We start from the raw sequence: 11,642 nt of genomic DNA on the forward strand, positions 1-11,642 counted from the left end.
CTAATCACCTGAGTGAACCTTTCTATTAACCTCATAAACTCCTCACTACACTCTTCAGAAATCCCTTTTGACTGGCCTTCCATATACACTAATACTAATCCTACTTCCTTAAGTGAGAACTCACACTCACGTCAATTAGCCCTCTTATGAACCTCATATAGCCCTCCTACACCCCTCAGAGACCCCTCCCATGATACCTCTTAGAGCCCTCCTTCCACAATGAAAACAATCCACCTCAGAGAAATTTCCTACATGCCTCAAACATACCTACCTATTTATCTAAGGATTTCCTCCTTACTCACATTAAGAACCCTTCCTACACAACTCTAAATCCAATCCATACACACCTTAGGGACACACCATCCACACTTTATTGAGCCAACCCTAAACAAATCAGAAAGTCACTTTATACACCCCAGACAGTAATCCCTAAAAATGTCACAGAAATGTTATTTCAAACCTCATAAATCTCATGCTACATACCTCAGCAAACCCTACCCACACATCTCAGACAGACCTCAATATTCACCAAAAACTCTCCCTACTCACCTCCAAGTGCCTTACATACACACCTCATAGTTTCTATCTACTATCTTAAAGAAGAACCTTCCACCACAGGGTGTTCTCCTTCCTTGTATCAGATGGATCTCTGCATTAACTTCACAGGGCCCTCAATACACAACTGAGATAGCACTCCTGCATGGGCAAAAGCCATTTTATACACCTCATACATAGCTTCTGCAACACCTAATGGAGACTTCTCTACACACCTCAGAGAGCCCACACAGCAAACCTCACAGAGTCATTCCCTTCCTACACACCTCACAGTCACCTTCCTCCACATCTCAGAAGGCCCTCCACACTCCTATCAATCACCCTTGCTACACAACAGAGGGTCACCCATTCACACTATAGAAGCCCATACTACACATATCATTTATTAATCCCTACACAACTCAGAGAACAGTTGCCAAATACTACACACCACCTCTCTACACTACTTTTACAATTCAGAGGACTCTGTTACACACTCATAGAACCCACCTTGCAAACCTCAGTTTGTCCTCCTTATTCACATCAGAATTCTTCTCTTACTCACCTTAGAAATAGATATCTACACCCCACAGACAGTACACACCTCTCACCAAAAAGGACACTCCCTAAAGATCCCATTCAGCTATCCTCTCTACAAATCTCAGACAGGCTTCCGTACAAACCCCAGAATGCCATTTCATTAAACCTAAAACCTCAAAAAACACTACCTGTGCATCTTAGGTAGCCTGAACTACTCATGAAAAAGTCCTCTCTATTACCTTCCAAAGGCCAGAACTACAAAACGCAGAGAGTCCTCTTGATACTCCATTGAGTGCCCTCCCAAAACACCTCAGAGATTCCCTATACTATCCTCAAAGGATCCTCCCATCAAACTTTAGTATGTTCTCAATACTCAAATCAAAGGTATCATACTATTCACTTCAGAAGGCCTTCCCTACACAACTGAGATAGCATTTCTCCTCAGATATAAATCCTTCTTACACCCCTCATAGATTCTTCTGCACACCTAATAGGGACCACCCTAAAAACCCTTGAGAGACTTCCCTATTCTTATCAGAGTGCCATCCCTATGTATTTCAATGAGTCCTCACTAATAAACATCTCAGGGAACCTACACAACAAAATCAGAAATCCCTCCCTATTCATCTCAGTGAATCCTACCAACACACCAAAGAGATATCCCACTCCATACCTCATATTGCCTATCTTTCTATATGAATTTGTCCTCCATACTCATCTTAGAGAGCTCTCTCTGATCACCGCAAATGGTTCTCTGAGCACAACTAACTAGAGTTTTTTCTAAGCATTTCACTAAATAATCTGTATAGACTATGTGAGTCCTCTCACCCCATCTAAGTTGGATCTCCTACACATGTCTAATAGCCCTCTGACATGTCATAGAGTTCTCCTACACACCTCATAGCGTATTCTACACAGTTCAAAGACCATGCACTGTTAACCTCATTGACCCCTCCCTAAACAACTTAGAATATCCTCCATGCACATAAATAAAATCACTCCCTAATAACCTCAAAGAAATCTCTACACACCTCAGAGAGACATCCATACATCCCTCACTGAACTCAAACTATACTTATTTTAAAGCCCTTTATGCTAACTATACTTTTTTGCAAGACCTCTCTAAATACCTCAAATAGCCTATCTATGCACCTCAGAGAGCCTTCAATGCACACCTCAGAGAACACTTTTGAGTCACTACATAGGCCTTCTATGTACACCACAAACACTGACTCTTATCCTGAATCTAACCTTAAACCTAATCCTAACTCTAACCCCAAGTTCTCGCTACATAAAATAGAGGGCCCTCACTGACCATGATACTGACCTTGATTACGACCTTTACCCTAAACCATAACTCTAAACACAACCCACACCCTAACCTTATAGTTTTCTCCTTTCTAATCAATTTGCCCTCCCTACTCATCTCTCAGAGATCTCGTTCTTCCCTCAAAAGGCCCAACAAACACAAATCACTGAACCCTTCCTACACATCATAAAGCACCTTTCCTCTGCACTACTGTGTGCCCTCCCAACTCACATCAGTGGCACATCCACACACGTTAAATTGTCTTATGACACACATCATTGAATCCTCCTTACACCTCATAGAGCCCTTTTTACACAGCTCAGAAACCACTTGCTATCAACCTCAGAGGGCACTTGCTACACACATGAGTGTACACTCAAACACATCAAAAGTAGCCATCCCCACCCACATCAAGAGTAGTTCCTAAACACCTCAGAGAGCTATCCCTACACACCTCAGTGAGGCATGTCTACATACCTCACTGTGTACTAAATATACTCCTTTCCAAGTACTCCCTACTAACTATTTTCCTTGGCAAGCCTTCTTTAAACACAACAGAGAGACTTCTACTCAGAAAACTTTCAATACACACCTCAAAGAGTTTCAACTCCCCACTGAGTCATTCTTTATACACTGAAAATACTGACCATGACCCTTAATATAACCCTAATCCTAACCATAACTATTAACATAAGCTCTCCCTACATATGACAGAGGGCTCTCCCTGACCCTGACCCTGAGCAAGATATTGATGCTGACCTAAAACTGTAAGCCACACCCTAACTCTAACACAAAATTCTTAGTTTTTTCCCTTTTATATCAGTTTGTCCTCCCTACTCTTCTCACAGGGGTCCCAAAACTCACCTCAAAAGACTGTGTGTAAACAACTTACTGAGGTATTTATACCCAGCAAAGAATACCATCCCTATGCACATCTGTGAACTCTTTCAACTCCCTTCAGTGAGCCCTCCCACACACATCAAGGGGTACTCCTACAACCATCAATGGGTCCTCCCCATTGCAAGGAAGAGAAACTATAGAACATTTCCTCCACACCATAACACACCTCCCTACACATCTAAGTAATCCCTCCCTATTTAAATCAAGAAACCTTCATGCACACTTAAAAGTTTTATACTACTTACTTCCAAAGCCTAGACACCTGAGAATTCTCATGATTCTCTTTTGAATGGCCTCCCTAAACACCACAGTGATTCCCTCTACTATCCTCAAAGAAAATTCCCAGAACAACTTGATGTTCTCCTTACTCATATTGTATGCACCTCTGTGAGACATTCCACTCAAAACAATGGGCCCTTCCACATACATAAAGGAGCTTTCCCACACCCTTTATACATGCCTTAGAGAGACCTCACAACACAATGAAAAGAAACCACTTTTCCACCTCAGAGAACCTTCCCTACTCAACACAAACACACTTCCCTACACATCTAAATAATCCCTCCCTATTAAATAAAGGGACCTTCCTACACTCTTAAAAGTGTTGTGCTGTACATACTCACTTTAGGGACACTCCCTCCACACTTCTTTGAAAAATACCCAAACATTTCATAAAGTCTTCCTTACCCTACATCCAATTGATAAATTAATCCCCTTATGGGATTAACTGAGTGGTAACTGAAGAAAGGAAGGGTGTTACTGGAGGAGTTGTTTCTTTGGAGGCATGTGTTTGTGGTATACATTGTGTATCTGGGTGAGTGTCTCTGCTTCATTCATATTAGCCACTTCCCTGCACCACACACTTCTGCCATGATATTTAACCTCATTTCAAAGCCCAAAGAATGGGCCAAGTTTCTATGGATTGAGACATCTGAAAATGTGAGCTCTCAAATGAAATTTTGCTACTTTATAATTGGTCTGGTCAACCTTTAGTCACAACAGAGAATAAACTGACATAAACACAGTTATAGCCCTTTTATAGGACCATTTACATAAAGTACAAAGAAGGTGCACTGAGAACACATTATATAAAGGTTAATGCACATGCTCCAAAGTTAATGATTGTGACTGAATCAGAATGTTTCTGGAATTGACTGACCACAACACAGTGAATCCCCATCCCTGACTACACAATAAAAGCAACAATTAGGGCATTCTCATAATATTTTCTGCCAGTTTTCTAAGCAAGGGAGTCTTGGTAAAGCTATTTTGAGACTGCACCAACAGTGTGACAGTTTTATTAGTAAAGTCTATAAATTATAACAGTTGTGCTTGTCTACCTGAACTACAGACACATAATGATCCCTTTCTTTAGATACTGTATTTTCCATATTTTATAACTGACCCTTACTCACTCCCCTGACATCGTTATCTTTGAGGATTATTTTGACTTATAAGGTGCACCTCCAATAGTGTCCCCTATTCTAATGCCTGAAGAAAGTTACCCTGTGTCCAGATCCTTGTGGACCATCAAATGTCTTGACCAGTGCAACCAAACTCCCAGGTCCAGTCAGGAGCAAAGGAGAATTTGAAAATATTCACAGATACAGATCTTGAAGATTAAGCTGGGATCAAGTGGAGCTCTGCTCTCTTATGGAGATGCAGATCTAAAAAGTTATGCCAGCAATCTTTATTTACATATGTCTCTTAATCAGGTTAAATACTATGCAACATTTATTCTTTGTATTCAAGAAAGTTACAGAAACTAGAACATCCTATGTTGCTTTTCTGTAGTTACAAGCCACAGTTGAAAAGTGCAATGTTAGGAGATTTGTGTAGCTCTCAAGAAAGTCTATTGTTAAAAATTACTATAAGGTAGGCAAAAACTGGAGAAGTGCAGCTGGTGAAACAATGTGGTCATCTACCATAAGAATTCCTTTCTTCCCAGGAGCTGTGTGCCTGAGGTCAAGGTCAAAACTGATAGGACTCTTGCAGAGAGCCTGCTCATAAAGGGCATTGGCACAGCAGCTAAGCATCCTCTGCCCTTTCACAGAAACATTCCAAAGAACCAGGCATGCCACAGCCATGAGGTCATCAGAGACATTCAGTCTCAATCCCTGTGCTCCCATCCTCTGTCACCACTGTGCACACTCCAGTACACAGGAGACAGGGAATATCAGGAGACAGCCCTAGTCTTCCCTCTGTCTCATAGATTGGATGCAAGGTTACACTTCTCTGGAAAAGCCTGCTCATATTTTAAAGAACAAATCCTAGGTTTATTCTGCACCTGAGACTGGCTTGACTACCAGCCAGGGAATGGAAAAAAATGGTCTCTGAAGAAAAACATAAATTATTACCCTACCTTATAAAATAACTTGTTTTACAAAAAAATGGAGGAAAATGGTCAAACTGTGCTATGTTTAAGTTTTCTGAGTGTCATGTTCAAAATGTTATATTCTCTTATTTTTTGCTGCCTGCCTAATATCTTTATGTAATGAGAGCTCCATCAGCTAATGCCAAAACTGATTCAAAAGCAGATTAAATATGATGTCACTTTTAATTCAAAGTTGCTGTAGGTCCTAAAAGATTGATTTCTCTTTTTCTATACTCTGCAATTCTGTTCTTTGAGTTATTTCCACATTAAGGACTAAAGAAAATAATGAGAAAGAAAGAAGAAAGAAAGATAGAAAGAAAGAAAGAAAAATCTGGATTGGCCAGATTCACCAGGCCTGAGAATGTCAAGGAATTCACTAATTTCCATGCATTTTATTCTTTCCAGATATTCACAGCAAGGAAAAATTAAAAGGATTCCATATGTACATATGTTCCTTGCAAAAAGTCTTCTGAGGACCTCATATTCTCCCAGTATTTTTCATATCTGAGCAGACTCTAATCTGATCCAGTTGTGTAATATTTCATACTATGTCATGATTCAAAGGCTCTGTCTTCTTCTGAGCTCTAGGGTATTTTTGTGAATTCAGCTTTGGTTCTGTATTAGTTGGTCTTGTTTTGTGTTCCTGGAGTTTTTTGCCTAATGTTTTCTTCTACTGTCTTTACTCAGAGTCCAGTTATTCAAAAGTTAACTCATAAATACACTGGAAAGGAAGAGATCCCTCTTAAAAAGACCTAAGGATGGAGAATACACAATGGTGAAAATGAGAGTACATCTTCCACCTTGGAGAATGAGTAGCCCACATGAACCTTTGATTTTACTCTTCCCCATAGCTGGAGGATTCTACACCTTATGTCTCCAAGTGCACAGGTTCTACACATGTTGTATAAAAATTTGTCACAGTATTTTTTTAACTTCCCAGTGACTAAATATGACATTCTGTGCAGTAAACATCTGAAGCTACTTTGTTTCATAACTGGGAATAAAAAACTATAAATCCTTTGTTTTATATAAGTTGTATGCTTATCTGTGTATACCTGTTTGTTGTATTTGTATCTACATATATGCTTTTGTCTATATATTTTGTATATGGTAACAAAATTGGAATATATATATAAAATAAGTATTACTAAATTTACAATAAAATGATTCCAAATGCCTTTCAGTTCACATAACTAAAATGGGTTAAATAGAATGTCTTTAAATTTACTTAACTATTCATTTCTCTAAGTGGTCAAGCAATCAATATAGTGTTGATTTCTCTAAAATGATTAAAGTGTAATATCTATTTCTTATAGGATGTGTCTTCAGCAAAGAATAATGACTTAAAATGTTAGGAAGGTTGATCTAAAATCTTGGATGTCATGTATACCATAAGTTAAAATTAGATGAATTAGGCTTAACAGAAATAGAATAAGCATTTATAAAAGTACATGTTAAGGAGAAAAGTCAATACCTGCGGGGGCATCTGGAATTCCATCCAGTGCTTGACAAAGATCCTCTGGAGGATGATTGCAAAGGCTCATCCTAAAAGGAATTGCCAGATGTTTTGCTCCAGAGCATGGTGTTTTTTCTGCTTGTCTTTCTGATAATATATTACTCATTTCAGTCTGAATGAATTACTTAAGGGGATGAAGGGAATACAACAAAAATTCCAGAAAACATTACCTACAATCTGAAAAACAATGGGTCTTTACCACTAACAAAATTAAAAATAATTTTGCAACCATACAATGAGTCCCTGAAAGCCTCTGGAGAAAATAGTTATAGATCTGCCTTTGTCTCCAACAGGCTGGTTAAATTTTAACATGGTTTTGTTTATGTGTGGTAGTGAGGTAAGAGAATAAGGTTCCACAACATTCCTTCCTTCCTACAAAGAATATGTCACCCCTATAATAAATGTTGGCACACAATAACCATTGGGACCACTGCCCTCCTGTAACCCTTAACTCAGCAATTCATATATTAACCAGATGGATCTAGTAGAGATAGTCACATGAGATTACTTGTCTATTGTTTTAACCATGAGAATAATAAGAATAGTCTTAGGTCACATAGAGTTTAGATATTAAGGAAGTAAATATTGTATTAGCTCACGGAGGTAGTTAGATATTCTTAAAACAATTGTGATTAGGTAAGGATAATTTGTAAGGTTACTGTTTTCTCATAATTTTCTTTTCCTTGTTAAAAACAATTTCTGCCTATGCTTTGAAAACTTCTTTAATATTAACCACAAGATTGTCATTATAGCCTGAAGAAAAATGTATATAAACCCAGCCTTCCCCAGAAGATAGTGGGATTGATTGCACCAGAACTGAGTCTGTGTCTTTGATTCTCCATCCATTGCCGACGCTGTCTCCCCATGCCCCGCTTACCCGTGTGGAACCCATGGACTCCTGCTAGGACTGGACCCCGGCAAATACCAATGAATCTATAATAATAAATAAATATTCATGAATCTACCCTATCAAGTTAATATCAACAAATCTATATTGACCAATTGATATTGCCTAATCAATATCAATGCATCTACGGTGACATGTTGATATTGATGAATCTACAATGAAGTGTTGATATCAATCTATCTACCCAGAATAATTAAAATAGATGAATCTGTACAATGGATTTATATAGGTGAATTGACTCCAATGAGTAAATATTGATGAATCTACATCAACAGGTAGATACTGACAAATATACCCAGAAGAGTAGATATCAACAAATATAAAAAAAGGATTGATATTAAGGAATCTACATTGATGAATTCATATCAATAAATTGATATTGATGAATCAACCCCTAGGGGTTGATATCTACAAATCTCCACCAATGAGTCAATACTGACAAATCAACCAAGTCTTTATCATCAAATCTACATAGGCTGATATTGATGAATCTACCCTGATGAGTTGATGTTGATGAATCTACAACAAAGTATTGATATCAATGAATCTTATCAATGAATCTACATCAAACCATTGATATTGATGGATCAATTCTGATATTTGATATTGACAAATCTACGCTAACAAGTTGATATAAAAAAATCTACACTGGTGGGAAGGGTTGGTATTGATGAATATACCCAGAAGAGTAGATATCAAAAAATATAATCCAATGGGTTGATATCAATGAATCTACATTGACAAATCCATACTGACAAATTAATATTGATGAATCTACCCATATGAGTTGATATCTACAAACCTCCACAAGAGTCAATATCAACAAATCTACCCAGACACATCAATATCAACCAAGGTACATGGACTAGTCAATATTGATAAATCTACAATATCAAATTGATTTCAACAAATCAATATTGATGAATCTACCCATTTTAGTTGACATCAGAAAAGCTACCATGACTGGTTGATGACAAATCTACCACAATGGGTTGATATCAACAAAACTATACAGAATTGTGAATATCAAGAATCTACCATGGTGATTCAATATTCATGATGTACCTTGTTGAGTCAATATTGACAAATCTACATTGATGAATCAACATCAACCCATTGATATCAACAAATCTTTCCACTGAGTTGATATTAACAATATACCCCAGAGTCAATATCAATGAATCTACATCAATGTGTCAATATCAACAAATAAACCCTATAGAGTCAATATTGACGAATCTATCTCATTGTATTGATATAAACAAATCTACACCAGTGAGTAGATATTAATGAATCTAACCTGATGAGTCATAAAACATGAATCTACACTGATGGTCCAATTTTGACAAATTTACACAGGTGAATAGATATTGACAATCTTTCCCCATTAAGTCAATATTGACATATCTACTTTGAAGATTTGATATCAGCAAACCAATATTGAGCAATATACCCCAATAAGTTGATATCAACAAATCTACACCAATGAGTTTATATTGTTGAATGTATGCCTATGGGTCAATAAAAACAAATCTATGCTGAAGGGTCCACATAGATGTTTCTTCACCAATGTGTCTGTTGATGAATTTAAACCTTTGAATCAATATTGATGAATGTGCACTGACAGGTAGATATTGATGAATCTGCAGCTTTAAGGTGACATTGATGGATTTACACCTTTGAGTCAATATCAGTGAATCTAGACCAATGGGACAATATTAAAGAATCTATACTGATATGGTGATATTGTCAAACCTACCCAATTGAAAAAATTTTTATGAACCTACCCTAATGGGTAGATATGAAAGAATCTACACCAATGACTCAATATTGATGAATCTACACCAAAAAGTCAATATCAGCAAATCTACACTTAGTTCAATAAAAATGAATCAATCCAAAGAGTTGATATTTATGAATATACCCTTATAGTTCAATATAAATGAAGCTACATTTTTGAATCAATACTGTCAAATCAATATCTGATGAATCATCAGAGATAGTTCAATAACAACAAATCTACACTGATGAGTCAATATAGATGAATCATCATACACAGGTCAGTGTCAATGAATCTATCCCATCGAGTTGATATTGATGAATCTAACCCAATGTATTGACATGGATGGATCTACACTGAAGAGTCGGTATCAATTAATCTGTCCCAATTGGTCAATAATAAAGAATTTATAGCAATGAATCAATATCAATGATCAACACCTATGATTGACATCAGTGAATATATCCCATCAAGTTGATATTGACTGTTATAACACAATGGATTAGTGTGGAGGAATCTATACAGACAAGTCAATAACAATAAATATGCACCAAAGGGTCAATATTGACAAATATACTTCAAAGGGTCAATATAGATGAATCTACCTTGATGGACTGATATTGATGATTGTACACCAAAGGGTCAATATTGATGATCTACACTGACAAATTGATACAGCAACTATATATAAAAAAGTGTACAAATCTTGAGTGTGCAGTACCACGAGTAACCAGATTGTAACATGTATGTAATCAATGGGAAGAACAGACATGTTTACAACACTGAATTTTCATTCATGAATATAACATATCCTTCAATTTAGGTTTTATTTTTAATTTACTGTTTGTAGCTTTCAGCATAGATGCCCTACACATCTTTCTTTAGATTTATTCCTGGGTAGTCAATTTTTTTTTTGATACTACATATGGGATATTTCAAGAAATAGCATTTAATACTTCATTGTTGCTGTTGGCATATAGAAGTACACTTGATTTCTGTATGTTAATCTTACATCTAGAGTATACTAAATTCGCTTATTCTTTTGGAGTTTGTCTATTTTCTTCTTTGGATATCTATCTTATATATGTAAGTATATAATCACATCAACAGGGAATGACTAATTTTTTTCTTTCCAATCCTTTCTTCCCTTTACTGGATCAACCAGGACTTTGTTAAAATGTTCAACAAAGTATTAACAGCAATAACCTGTATTTTGTTCTCATTTCAGAAAGAAAGTTTTCAATAATAATTTACCATTAGGTATTATTTTGTTGTTGGACTTTTTTTTGTAGGTACTCTGTGAGAACTTAAGAAATCTCTTCTATTACAATTTTTTGTTGCTGAATTTCATATTAACTGAAATTATCACATGATTTTTTTCTCCTTTAATCAGATGTTAATTTTCAAGAGTCAAACCACCCTTTTTTTCTTGAACTAAATCATACTTAGCTGTATTACTCTTTGTATGACTGGAGTAAGCTTTGTTAATTTAAAACTTTTTTTGAATGTATGTTCTTAAGAGACTGGTTGTATTTTTTCTTTCTTATAATGTCAAGATTTAGATTCAAGTCTATGCTGGCTTTATAATTAAGGGAGATTGTCCCTCTTCTTGTTCTAGGTTTAAGATAAGTGGTATTTCTTCCTTAAAAGGCAAACTTTGGTTTTACAGTTTTTTATTTTTCCCCCCAACCTACATCTGAAGTTTCCGGCAGTTTTAAAACAGTGTGCATGTATGATTTCTTTAAAATGTATCCTTGTCAGTAGTAACAGTTTCTTGAATCT

This window comes from Sciurus carolinensis, unplaced genomic scaffold, assembly GCF_902686445.1.
Source record: "Sciurus carolinensis unplaced genomic scaffold, mSciCar1.2, whole genome shotgun sequence".
Classification (NCBI taxonomy): domain Eukaryota; kingdom Metazoa; phylum Chordata; class Mammalia; order Rodentia; family Sciuridae; genus Sciurus; species Sciurus carolinensis.